General features: G+C 39.0%; 1 long non-coding RNA gene across 1 annotated transcript; it reads left to right on the top strand.

Annotated features, from left to right (window-relative positions):
• Positions 1–1,018: 1,018 nt before the first annotated feature.
• LOC132993996 (uncharacterized) lies at positions 1,019–2,001 on the top strand. The gene is made up of 3 exons (XR_009676609.1): positions 1,019–1,244; positions 1,315–1,367; positions 1,956–2,001. It is a non-coding gene; the product is annotated as an uncharacterized LOC132993996 (long non-coding RNA).
• The last annotated feature ends 11,363 nt before the right edge of the window (positions 2,002–13,364 follow it).

The raw sequence follows: 13,364 nt of genomic DNA, 5'->3' as shown, positions 1-13,364 counted from the left end.
TATCACTTTTTAAAAAAGTCTCATATCATTTTTTAATTTCGCAACACCTCAGTGCAGTCTAGAATACATGGGTGTACATTTCACTACATTATGTTTATTTAGATATCACTTTTTAAGCCCACATCCCACAGATGTACAGCTCCAAAATAAAGGGAACCATAAAAGGAACAACCACAAAACACCTGATGAGCAGGGAAAAGGTCCTCCAGGCTTTTCAACTGATTCTGAGATTTCTTCCAGAAGGAATTAGCATCTTGGAAATTCCTGGCAGCAAACAGACTCTATGTCTGTGTCCAAAGGCAAACAGTGAGAGCACCAACACCACCAGTCCGCCCCAGCTCTAGCTGGCCCGGGCTCCTCGTCCTCACCGCCGCCGACAGGCTGGTCTTATATGTCTGCTGCAGCAGTCGCAGCAGCCGAGGTAAAAGACCGGCCTGTCAGCAGCAGCTGCCTCGCCGCTATATTGCGGCTCGTAGAGAACATCCGATTAGAGCACAAGACCTTCAAAATCCCCTTCATCCATATTAGTTTGAAGTTGAAACATACTTTCGTTCTTCTTAACTTTGTCCACAGAGCCTGTTAGCATAGCTTCCAAGCAAGATGGCGGACGTTGAGTTGGGATTGTGGGCGTGAGTTCCCACTGATCTGTGATAGGTCTGTAGCTTCAGTGGGTCCCCCTTAAACGGAAGTCGGAAGAATGACTTCCAAACTCGGAAACTTGGACCACCCGGGCAGCACATGAATGCAGCGTAAGACAATTCTAGCAGTCATCGGGCGAGAAGCAGGGCACACTATGGACGGGTTGCAAGTCAGTCAAAGTGCTGACCCAGAGATGGAGAACCATTCACACTCCTACACCGACGGACAATTTGGAGTTACCACTTAACCTAACAAAGCATGTTTTTAACCTGAGGGAGGAATACCCTTCAATAACCCATACATGTGTGATAGGTGAGCGCTCTGTCAGTTTGCCCCATCCCCCTCATCACACTAATCAGGAAGGGAATGAGCAGCAGCTGTTCCTAGTTAGTGGCTCCTCAAAGGTAGCTGTGTGGCTAGGAGAGTCTTTTGGCCTGCTTTCCCTGTCCTGGTACTCCAAACTGCATTGTGTCTGCAGTTAGTCCTGAGACTGCTAAAAAGAGCATTGCCTTCATGTGACACTGGCCGGTGCTGCATGACGTGTAGTGAGGCGTGTGAGTGTTGGACATTCTCACGGGCCTAGTCTGGCTCTCACAAGCTTCCAGGTAAGCATTGTCTGTTTGTAGATGTAAATGCTGACATATGTAAAATATAAATGTATGTCTCCTGTAATAGGAACCAAGGACATGGTGTGGGTGTGCATCACCGTTTGGCTGTGCTGTACAAAGGTAATGCAGCGTAGCTCTTTTTGGTGCTTCTCCTTTTGACTCAAAATGTTTTTATTAATTTCTGTTTAGTTTTTAATAATATTTTAGTTATTTTGCTTCATTAGGAGGAGCTCTGTTGCCACTGCTGTTTTTTTTTTTTGTTTTTTTTTCTTTTAATTAGTTTACTTTATTTAAATTAATTTACCTTACTTTCCTGTTTTTGTTGGCTTCAGCTTAGGTTTTGATTTAACGTGTTTTTTTTTTTTTTTTACTTAATGGTTTTGCTAATTTTTGTTTATTATTTTGACATTGTTCATTTCTCTTTGTTTCTGTTTTGGGTATAAAGTGGTTCGAACCATATATGTGCAACTTAATTGTAAAGAAGGATTTTTGTCTGTTGTTCTTTTGAACCAAACAAAGGATGTTTTTATAGTGGTGGTCGATTGATACTTATTAGGGTATAGTTGGGTTGCCATACCTTACAGGAGGAGGTCAGTGGGTGGAGGTTCTCTGGGCTTGGCTTCTTCTGTGTGCATGTTCTTTTTGTGTGTTTCTTTTCGTTGCATGTGTTTTTGCTGTGTCCTAACCTGTGTGTTCTTTGTTTTGCAGTGAGCATGAACAATCTAATCTTATGCGCACTGGTGGTGGTGAAGCACTAAGGAACCTTTTTCCCTTCACTTTCCCCCTTCTGTGGGTTCCTTGGGCACCCTCTTTTGCAGCTTTTATATTTTGAATAATTATCCTGGTACACTTTGAATAAAAACATTCCTCTTCTGCAACTTGAAGCTCACGTCTCTGCCTCATTCTTTTAGTTAAACGGACTTGTGTATTTGGGGATGTTCTCTACTTTTATTCAATTGTATCTATAATTAATCCAAATCCCTCAATAAAACTGAAAAAATAAATTCCTACCCTATTTGGCTTCTGGTTCAATGAAAAATAAAAGATGGACTTTTGTATCTTCTATTCCACCGTTCAAACTTCCTCACCGTCAGCATGAACACATTGTGCCACATTCTGACAGACTACATCAGTCTGGTTGCTGTGGTGTTTAGTACTTTCCCAGTGTCATCAGCTCCATGGCAACCATTTCAGCTTCTGTTTTGCATCTTGTGTTTGTCTGCGCTTCTTTTGTGTCTTCTGTCATTTTCTCTGGCTCTGTTGTTTATTGTCTGACTCTCAGTCTACAACATTACTGAATATATTACAAAGCCAATGTCTACAAATTTTCCAAATCTTTTGTTCCAATTTTCTGCAGGTTGCTATGAATACTGAGAACTTTTTCATCAAACCTGGCCATCCCTGCACAAAACTGATGTCAGAAAAATCAGTTTCCATATGTTGAAATGAGTTTTTTTTTATTTTTTTTTTTTTTTTACATTTATTCTAAATATGATCATTGATGGTTGGATGAGGCTCATTTTCCTTGATGCATTTGAGACTTTATCAGTGAATATGTCATCTTATTCTGACCTTCATGTACAATTTGTGATGTTGTTTTCTGCCTCAGAGGCTGTTTGATGGAACATTGGCTGCATTTACATGGACATAAATAATCGGAATAAAATGCTGATCAGACTCATTCGGAAATTTAATTAGGATCAAGAGGGGTGGTTTATGCTGCTCGTCGTTCGCATCAGGATCCATGTACACGCTCGATCTGATAGTGTCTGCCTGACTGGGATAAAATGATCCTTACTGTGCATGTCTGCCCCACATGAAGTGACGTCTGTCCCTATACCTCTCCATAGGGCGCAGAACTTCATGAATGATTGCCATGTCATTCAGAAGTTTTGTCTCCACTCTTGATCGGTGAACTCCATGAGTTGGGATTATATTTGTGTTTTAAGTAGCCTATAAATGTATTTTATACATCTTTCATAGGTACAATTTCATAAGCCCTATTTTATAAAAATATTACATCGTGGTAAAAAAGAGTCCACTTTGGAGAGATATTTGGCGCCTTTCCCAGCAAGCTACAATAACATCTTTGATGTTTGACATTTGATTTTAACACTTTAGCGTGTGTTTTGGCTCCCAAGCAGGCACTTTAGCCCGTGTTTTTCAAGAATTGGGCCACGAGGGTTAGGGGGTTACATGAACACGCACGGCATGATCCCATTTTATTTAGCCTCCATGTAAACAGTGAAATCGGAATGATTTCAGTCAGATTGACGAAACTGTGCACATGTAAACGTAGCCACTGAGAGCCGTCAGCTTGTTTTAAAAAAAAACAAAAGGCTTCCATCTCGGAAAGCTCTTATGATTAGTATTTGACTCATATTGAAAAGGCAATAAAAAGAAATGGATGATGGAATGAATATCCTTGTTAAAAGATATTTCTTCTTTCTAAAAACTGAGTTATCTCTTTTTTCAAAATATAAAAATGTTTTCTTATATTACCACTAAAGCTTTGATTTATGTTGTCTGTAAAATAACAGCTGATCAAAGACGGCTTGTTACAGAAGCGTTTCACGAGTAACTGACTAATTATTCATATATTATGTCCATAAAAGTTTAACAGGTCAGTATTGTCACACTTCATAAATGACCTTAAACGTTCACCACTTACTTTGAAGGCGAATGTGAGCTACCTTCAGCCATAAGCATGCGTTGCTTCAGGCAACGTCCTTCATAAAGATGCAGCCTGAAAAGAACACCTGAAAAAGAAGTTATGAGCATTATGTAAAAGATAAGACAGTACATTGTAAATTATATAAATTGTGTTAATGCAAGATGAAAAAAAACACCAACAACAAATTAAGAAAATGACAAACAAGCTCACAAAAAAACAATGAAAAAGACACAACATTCGTTAGCATTAAGTATTAGGACAAAATCGTGTGTGTATCATAGTAGTTCTCCTGAGTTGCAGTCTTGTGTGCATGTGAGGTGGGAAGAACAAGTAATAAATGTAATTTAATAATACAAATAAACTAATTATACAGTGTATATATATATATACACAGTACATACATAAAAAGAGGATGGGGAAGGTGGCAACTGAGTAAATAAGTGAACTTGTGTGCTATTACCTCAGGATCAAACAAAGTAAAGGTTATGTATCTTTGAAATGTTTCACGATCACAAAAATAAAAACTAACCCAAAGACGTTCAAACGTAGACTCTAAAGAGTTGGAGTACAAAAGCAGGTTTACTGACAGTTCAGGTTCAATACACGAATCACCCAAAAGGCTCAAGCAAACAAATCCAAAGGAGTAGGCAAAGGCAGGCAAATTCATTCACCAGAAAAAACACATTGAGGGAGAGGCAACACTAGGGAATTCAACGAACTGGCAACAAGAGGGAGGATACTCTGAGCTTTACAACACTGACTATCAGGGCGGGGCTGACACAAGGCGGGAGACATGGGGAGCAGGATCTGGAAGACAGAGGCAACAGTAAGTACCAAAATAAAACCCGGGAATGACAATAATGGAAAAAACAACAATGAAAAAATCAGTCAGCATTATGTGCTGTCACTTTAAGATAGTGATGTTTACATTGCAGGCTTCATGGTTAAATAGGGTTAAAAAAAATAATAATGAAAAGCAGTTTTATTGATCTTAAATACATTTTCTAGTGTCCTTAGAACAACCATAACTAATTGTTCATGTGTTCACACAAGGACAGTTAATTATTGAATGCAAATGTGACACTCCATGTTTAATTATAAACCGTATTTTATGAGGTAATGAACATTTAAATAAGTAAACAGGTTTTTGCAATGGCAACGGTGTAAATGATTGAGATAAATCATTGCTAATAATGTAAATCCCTTTCAGCCTGTTGTGTTGTTATGTAGCATGTCGAACTATAATACGATTATTTACCCAGGCTATATTTGTCTGTTATGTCTTGAACAGAAATACTGCAACAAGCTCAAATGTCAATCCAATCATCTGGTACAGCTGTATAATCATATTTATTACTGGTTTATTTATAATTAGCCTGTAATTCAAATATGCAACACATTGGCTATTCAAGTAAATATATGCATTTCAGTGAGTTTTGAACCTTACATTAGAGGGATAAGACTGCCATATTTAGAGTATATTACACTCAAAGTTGCAGGAAAAGTTGTTTATCCATGCTGCAGTGTTGCTTTTGGTTTTGACAAAGCAATGTAAATGTGACCAGTGGGGTTATGTGGGAGATATTGGTTTTTCAGCCTGACCTCATGTGGTCTCACAAGTCTGTCACTGTTGTCAAATCTTTATGAAATATTCAACACAAAAGGTCACACACCTCAAGAATTCATACGGTGTCACTTGTCACATTTCAGTCAGGGAGGATTTTTCAGTATAGTTTGAAAACATAGTCAATGAAGCATTCCTATAAATGTAACGAAATGTACCAATCAGCAGTAAAAAATAACCATAGTACTGGTTTTATTTATAAAGCATGCTCAATTCTGACGGATGAAACTTTAATTATCAACCGATATGTTGCAGCCAAGATCAAAACAACGCGTCCACAGCCAGTCTGGCTTTCTTCACACTGCCAGACAGAGCACAATTAGGACCCTATCCCCCACTAGATTACAAAGGTATGTCTGTGCTATATGTGTCTGCTCAAAAATATCTAAAGTGTATTGGGATCTTGGATAGTTAAAAGATGATCTCACTGGAGATTCCACCACAGTTATAAATATCTAAGTATTTCACTTCTGCTTTTAAAGTTGGATCATTTCTCCAAAACCAAACAAACAAAATAACAGGTAAGCAGAAGGAACAGTGAATATGTCAATGTATTGATTTTGTTTTTTGATTGGCACCAAAATAATCCTTTTACATGTGGTAATCTTGACTTTATAATAAGTTATCGACATTTGGTGGCATTTTAGACTTTGAGTGCATATTCATGTATTTCCGCCATCAGGGCAAGAAGGTATCCTACTAATTATTGTCCTTTCCATGGAGGCCTAACATGACTTATTCCTGATTGGCTCCATAAGACCAGTTATGAATAAGCATTGCTGTATTTCGACCGATCAAATACCCATGTTTGCTGCATGACAATTTCTAGCGACTGCATATTCTTATTGGTTACCCATGAGCCCCAACACAACCCAATTAAAAGCTTGCTCTGGCTCCAATCCCGGCCCCACTTTGGCCCGCCTACACAAAAAGAACACGAATAAAAAGGTTCAGTCATCCACTGAATATTACTGCAAAGTTTGCTTTGTGACTTCTCTGTACTTATAGGATAGCAACTTTTTTCTCTATGTATCAAATCACGGTATTTGGAAGTGGCTACTTTTTGACAGAAGCTGTGTATGCTTGCTTTAAAATGTGACTCATTTAACACCAGGAAGCTTTTACAAAGTTTTTATCTATTTGGTTTTAATACCCTTGAAAGTTTCCAAATAAACTCTGTGGATACACATGAATGTGTCTATAAGTTCAGAATGTTCTGTGAAACACTGTGTTTTCTCCGACAAAAAAATGATGGAGTTGATTCAGGTGTCTTGAGTTTTATGAAGCCATATAATTGCAAACATTGCGTTTTTACAGTTCTATGCAAGTTCCGGTCAAGTGTTTAACACAAATCTTCCATTTTCAATAAAACTCATTAGAAAGAACAGAATTTCAAGGTAACTCCCATAAAATAAAGAAGCGAGAAAATGGGACTGTTTACTTCTCCGAGTCAACAGAATAACTGGCAAGGCCTGACATAAATTCAGAGGGAACATAAAGTGTTTTCCATTTCATTTTCAAGGAACAAACGACAGAATGCCTTGAGTCGATGCACTCAGAGTAATACGAGACAGAGCAGGGGAGTAAGTCAACAGAAACTCATTTCAAAGGGTGACAAATCTTTCCTTCCGCCAGAGTGATACATAAGAGACTGTTGTTATTACACAGCCTTGTTTGGACACAGGGTGACAGTGTCATTATTTACTTCAATGATGATATAGTAGATAGAAAGTGGAAAATCATATATTACAGGTGATTCTTAACCACTAATGGCCGGACGAGGCTGACGTTGAGTCTAAATGTCCATCTTTAAAACTCACTGGGAGCTTAAGTAACAAGGGTGAATGTTTCTTTACTGCTCTGGACTTAATTTACTCTGCAATTACTCTGGGTGCTTCATAGCCAAAAGCAAGAACATCAAAGAAAGGTAGCTTCCCTTATTGCTCTGGGATATGAGTAACATTTGGTGAAGTCAAATGGTGCTTTTATTTAGCCAATGTGGCTCCTCACATTTCTCCCTTAGTTTCTTAGAGGGAGAGATAAAAAAATGGACGGTTGTTGACAATAGAAGGGGTTCAACTGTCACTTGATACTATGAATTATGTATTGGCGCAATTATTTTCCTGACTCAATGAAAATATCAATATACTGTTTATGTGCAGGTTTGTGACGTTATGTTGTTTTCTCTTGTCTTATGTGTTTACCTTTACAAAGCAATGAATTGCAAACTTCTAAATGTACAATATAATGTACACCTGCATCTTTTTTTGGTTGAAAAGAAATAAAAAGTTGGTCACAAAAAAAAAAGAAGTCTACAAGGAGTAGTTAGAGGTCAACAATGCATGCTGGGTAAGCTTGCGGAGGCTGCATATGACTATTTGCTTTCTGCCCACCCTTCAAGGTGTTTTAAAGAACATTTTTTGGACTTTCTGGCTTTTTTTTTTTTTTGGAGAGACATGAGAGTGGAGTTAAAAATCTGTCTTTATTGGCCCTGTATGCTTTCACACACAAGGAATTTGTCTCATCGGTAACTGTGCTCTCAATGTACAAAAGTTCTAACATTAAATGAACATAATATAGGCTAAATCACTGAAATATACAAGGTTAAATAAGACAGTTATGTAATAGATTCTTCTTAAAACTCCCGTGTGGCGATCTATCTCAACTGGCTGGGAGCTGTGCAATAATACACTTTACACCAGTGTAGGGTTAAGTGTTGTCTCGATTCCACTTGTCTAACAAAGATGTGGGAACTTTATGATACTGAAGTCGGCAAACGATAAACCACTTTCTGGTTCCATCTTTCATGTTTGTGCAAAAATAATTCTGCATTTCCTGGTGCATGTGATGAAGCCTTTGAAACGGAAACCGCCTTGTCGTCTCAATTTGATTTGTTTGGTCTTGAAATGCAGATTTGAAGGGATGTTGCCCACGAAATGAGACAGAGCACAGCGAGGGGAAGCTTTTTCTCTTCAACATGTTCACACACACACAGAGAGATAACTGCTGCACACATAAACAAATCTTGGCTATTTATTCCAGGCATGTCAAAACAGCCAGTGAGATTTCCAAAGCAGATAAAGATCGAGCCTGGCTGCATGAATGTCCCACTGATGTGCACAGATTGCTATCTCAGGCTAAGTGCTTACAAATGGGGAAAATGTTGCTGAATGTTGCTGCAGTGCATCAGAATTAAGTCTTTCTGGCGGAAATGTCCATAGATACACATATAGAAAAAATCCTAATTGCATCAACTTGAATCAAAGATCAGAAACATCATACAATGACTCATCAAATACAGTGATAGAAGTCATTACTTTTTAATTTACGTAGGATATCTCATCAGTGATCTGACTGGAGTTTATAAAGTATGAGACAGAGACATTACATGAAGTTCGATCAGGAAAAAGCTAAATTCTGATCTATTATTAGGACTGATTTATAACAGATATACAGCTTGGCTGACTGGAGACACTGAACTGCCTCAACATGATCAGGAAATCTTTCTTTTGTTATGATGGCTATTCCAAAAGTATCCCCCGATTTCCCAGCAGGACAAACCTCCCAGAATATTGATGATATGAAATGTCAAGAAATAAAGTAGGTCAAAAGGAATATTCATGCAAACTAATTAATATAAATTGTTGGTTAGGACAAAAGTAGATTTTGGCAAAAAGCAAGAAGTGTTTTGTAACTGTAATATTTGCCCGGTCATGCAAATTTGCACATCATTGCGGGTTTAAAAAAAATCCAACATGCTAGAAATGTGAGTGACACAGCGTCCTGAATTCCGCTACATTTTTAGATTATCCTGATGTCATGAGATTGCATCAGAAATGGTCGATCTCACTTTCATCCAAATAAAGACCCTTGTTTGCTCGTCCTCTTGCAAACCTGGCAAAGCCACAAAGCTACTTTTTACAAATCTGAACGAAAATCAGTTTATTTCAGATTTATACGCTTGTAAGTTGCATCAGTCTTGTTACTTGCTGACCAATGACACAGTCCAGCAACAAGCACAAGTAAATAGGCGCTTTGCTGCTAAAACACAGCGTAGGTTGTTTGTTGCCGTCGAAGAAATCCTCGCTCCGAGCTTAGCTGAGCCTGACCCTGCTAATGAGACTTACAACTGGGCGATGGTCAGTCTCAGATTGCTCGATGCAGACATTAAGTTATACCACACATAGTGTCTGGAAATGTTGTAATATTAATCAAGCTGTGCACACCTCCGGGGGATGTTTGAAACCCAGACTTGACAGTATTTATTTTGCTGATATATGTGGAGGGTACTATTTATTTGAAGGTACTTTGAGCAACTTTTCATTTGTTACATTCTTGGCAGACCCCTGTGAACACTGAGACATGTCTTATCTCTTTGCCAAACTTGTCCTGTAAATGCTTAAGTACTGTTTGCTGATGAAAACATCTTACCCTGCATTCTTTTTAACATTCAGTCCTATCACCACAAGTTCATTAACAGCATGCTGTTCATTGAACTTGTTTAACACCAACCCATTAGCAGTGCTGAAAGGCTTTATGAATAATCATGAAGAAAAAGCCAATGTGGCTGATGGTCTTGTTTGCTTCTGTAAGTTATTTAGAGGGATCAGAATTTATTTCAGTCCATTTCTTAACTAGTTAAAAACTCCACACGGGAGCTTTAAACCAGCTCATACAAACACAGATGATGCTGAGTCGTCATGCATGGTGAATAAATCCTTATTGCTTTAGGCCTGAACAACCTAAACAACATGAAGAGAAGATCATGGTATATCTTCACTCATTTGATAAAGTAACAATAATTAACTATTGAACAATTGGTTTGATAGGGGAAAAACAGCCTAGAAATCTAAGTAACTTCAACAAATGAGACCATGACAATGTCACCAAGGAGATCGTCGGTGAGCGGTCGTAGCCCTGGTTTTGTCCTGAAAAGCTGCTCCCGACGGGCCGTATAACTTTCTGACATGTTTAAAATGTGGGTTGTATGACAAAATACTCTCGCACAGTGACGGCAGAGCCACGAGACGATTTCAAGACTTCAGGGCTATTTTCCTTATTGCGCCTGTTCAAACTGGTCGAGATCGTCTGTAACCATGGCAACAGCAGGCATGCTTGTTTGATGCGTCTTCTCCCCTCTTTTGGTAAAAGGCATGAACGAAAGAAACGTTGGAAGGAAATGGCTGCAGACCTCCAGCTTCCAGGGGAAAATTGTTATAGTTTAGTTTGATGGTTAGCTTGTGTTTGTTGGTGATGCGGAGTGTTTGCTTGTGTGAGAACGAGAGCCAGGGCATTTTTGACCATGTCCGTATTTGAACTGTGCAAATGAGACAACTGAAATACACATACACCCTACTTCAACTTCCAGTTGAAGTTTTTAAAGGACACTTTATTGACAAGGACAATGTTCTGACCCCATTCAACACAAACAGTCTGAGCTCATAATTTGTGAGATTTGATTTTTGTGTCATAATCAAGTCACTTGTACAGTTTGAGATGACTGTTCACCACATTTTTCCAATCATACAGTGTATGCACGGTAGTGTTCTAGTACTCTAAATCTGTTTTGGTCTCAAGACCGGTCTCGTCTTGGAATCAAAGCATTTTTACTCGGTCTTGTCTCGCTCTCAGACCGGACAGACTCCAGATTTTAAATCAAGACCGGTCAAGACTAGATTAGAAGGAAAAAGCCTCTTCCTAAAAGAAAGAATAGTTTCAATTAATTTGTAGTTTGATTTTTATCCTTCGGTTACGGCTACAACCTTCAATGTGTTACAGTCTAAGTGAGTGACACGCCTGCTGCACACAAGATGATGATTTCTTTTTTATATTTATGGTCTTGGTCTCAACTAGGTCTCTACCCCTACATGTCTTGAATTTGTCTCCGTCTCGGACCACTCTGGTCTCGTTTATGTCTTGGTCCCGGTTACGCAGATACATACTCAGTTGCACACTAAGCAGTCAGAAGAAGCACTACTGCAGACCCTAAAGCGATGTTAGAAGTCAAGACAGGGTAGAGGGTGCATGTAGCTCTAATCCTCCAATTAATTCTCATTCCCCACAAGTGGAGGACCCCAGAGAGCTTCTCGACACTTCTATTAAAAAGTAAAAATGAAACACAGCATGAAGGTGAAGCAAGAGTGATCTCTTTCTTCTGCCCATCTCCATGGAGAGAAAACTTTTACAACATTTTTTGGCAAAAAGGAAAAAATAAAAGTATTTTTCTTCTTTTCCGCCTCTGCACGTGGGAAAAAGAGTTAGACTAGATTACATCTATTATGACCAGTACGAAGAATTACACAAATAAAGTGCAGTGTGTCAAAACTTGTGTCCCAGTTGTTTGGTTTATCCAAAAACTGTAACGAACACATTCAGGAAACACACGCTGACTTATGACAAAATAAGTTGTTGAAATGTGCAGCAGTTCTTGTAGCAAGAAATGAGATCAATTGCATGATACAATTAACAATTAAACAGAAGTTGTCTGGAAAGAGGAACAAGTCTTTCACCAGTTTGACCAAAGTTACAACTGACATTTGTTGTCTCACATCCAGCCTAACCCAGTATGAATAAACTCACAAAAGTGACACATATCTCTTTAATGTATTGAATGGTTTCTTTTGACAGGGTGCATGACATTCTTCAGTTGAATGGTATGAGACTTTGGACTCTTCAAAACCATCATAAACTGAAATAATTTCCAATGATTATTTCAGGTAAAATGCAACACTTTTTTCCCATGTGAGCCTCAATCACTTTAAAGAGATGAGAGGAAAAAGGACAAGAACCAAGTGGCAACCTCCGCTGTTGAAGATGAAGCCAACATCCAGCAGTTTGTCTAGGGTCTGCTTGAGGCTTGCTGCAGAATCCCAGTAAGTAACATAAACACCCCATTTAAAAAAAAAAAATACTGTTTTCGGGCGCTGGTGAGGCAGTGGTTAGTGCGCGTGTCCCATGTATGGAGGCTATAGCCTTCCATGTGAGCGGCCCAGGTTCAAATCCCGCCTGTGGCTCCTTTCCTGCATGTCATTCCCTGATTCCCAACTCTATCCACTGTCCTAGCTCTACATTAAAAAGGCACAAAAATCCCCAAAATAAATCTTAAAAAAAAAGAAAAGCCTGTTTTCAAGGCAGACATTAAAATGTTTACAGCCTGGTACATAAAAAAAAAAAAAAGGTCTTATTAGCCCATGTCTAGCTTGGCACACACATGGTGGGGGGTTGATTACTCATCCGTTTTGATTTCATGAAGGATAAGCGTTACTCAAAATAAGGCGCCTAGCTGACTTGATTGATGGACAGGCTGTTGTCAACTGATTTGTGCAGAGGCTTAAAACTGTTGTTAGGTTTGACTGAAAGTCGATAGCCGCCAATGGGCCAAAGAGAGCCCCCTCCAAAGCCCCCTGCAGTAACAGATGGGTGACGTCACTCAGGCTTCCCCCATGAATATGTACAGTTGTACAGTTATGTACATGATAAAAACACAAATGGTGCTCGGCGTAAGTTACTCTTTAAGCTTTAAGTAGCAAACCAACCAGATTCTGCCACAACCTCTCTCAAGCAATCCTGCGGCTGTCAAACTTTAAAATCTGTTCTCTCTCTTCCACAGTCAGTCTGTCATTTCAGTGCGTTTGCTGTAACCCTCCATTCCAGCTCAGCAGAGTTCAGATACAGCCTCAGAAGCCCATATCACATCCTGCATTCTTCTATCACCAGTGTCCAGACTCCATTAGGAGCCCCCCTACTGTCGGCTTCACTACCCCTCCGAGTACATATCATCATGACGTCTAATAGCCCTAAGACTTTACATATTTATCTT

Source organism: Labrus mixtus, chromosome 19 (assembly GCF_963584025.1).
Source record: "Labrus mixtus chromosome 19, fLabMix1.1, whole genome shotgun sequence".
NCBI lineage: Eukaryota > Metazoa > Chordata > Actinopteri > Labriformes > Labridae > Labrus > Labrus mixtus.
The sequence above is the reverse complement of the archived record's forward strand: the minus strand, read 5'-3'. Positions and strand labels throughout refer to the sequence as shown.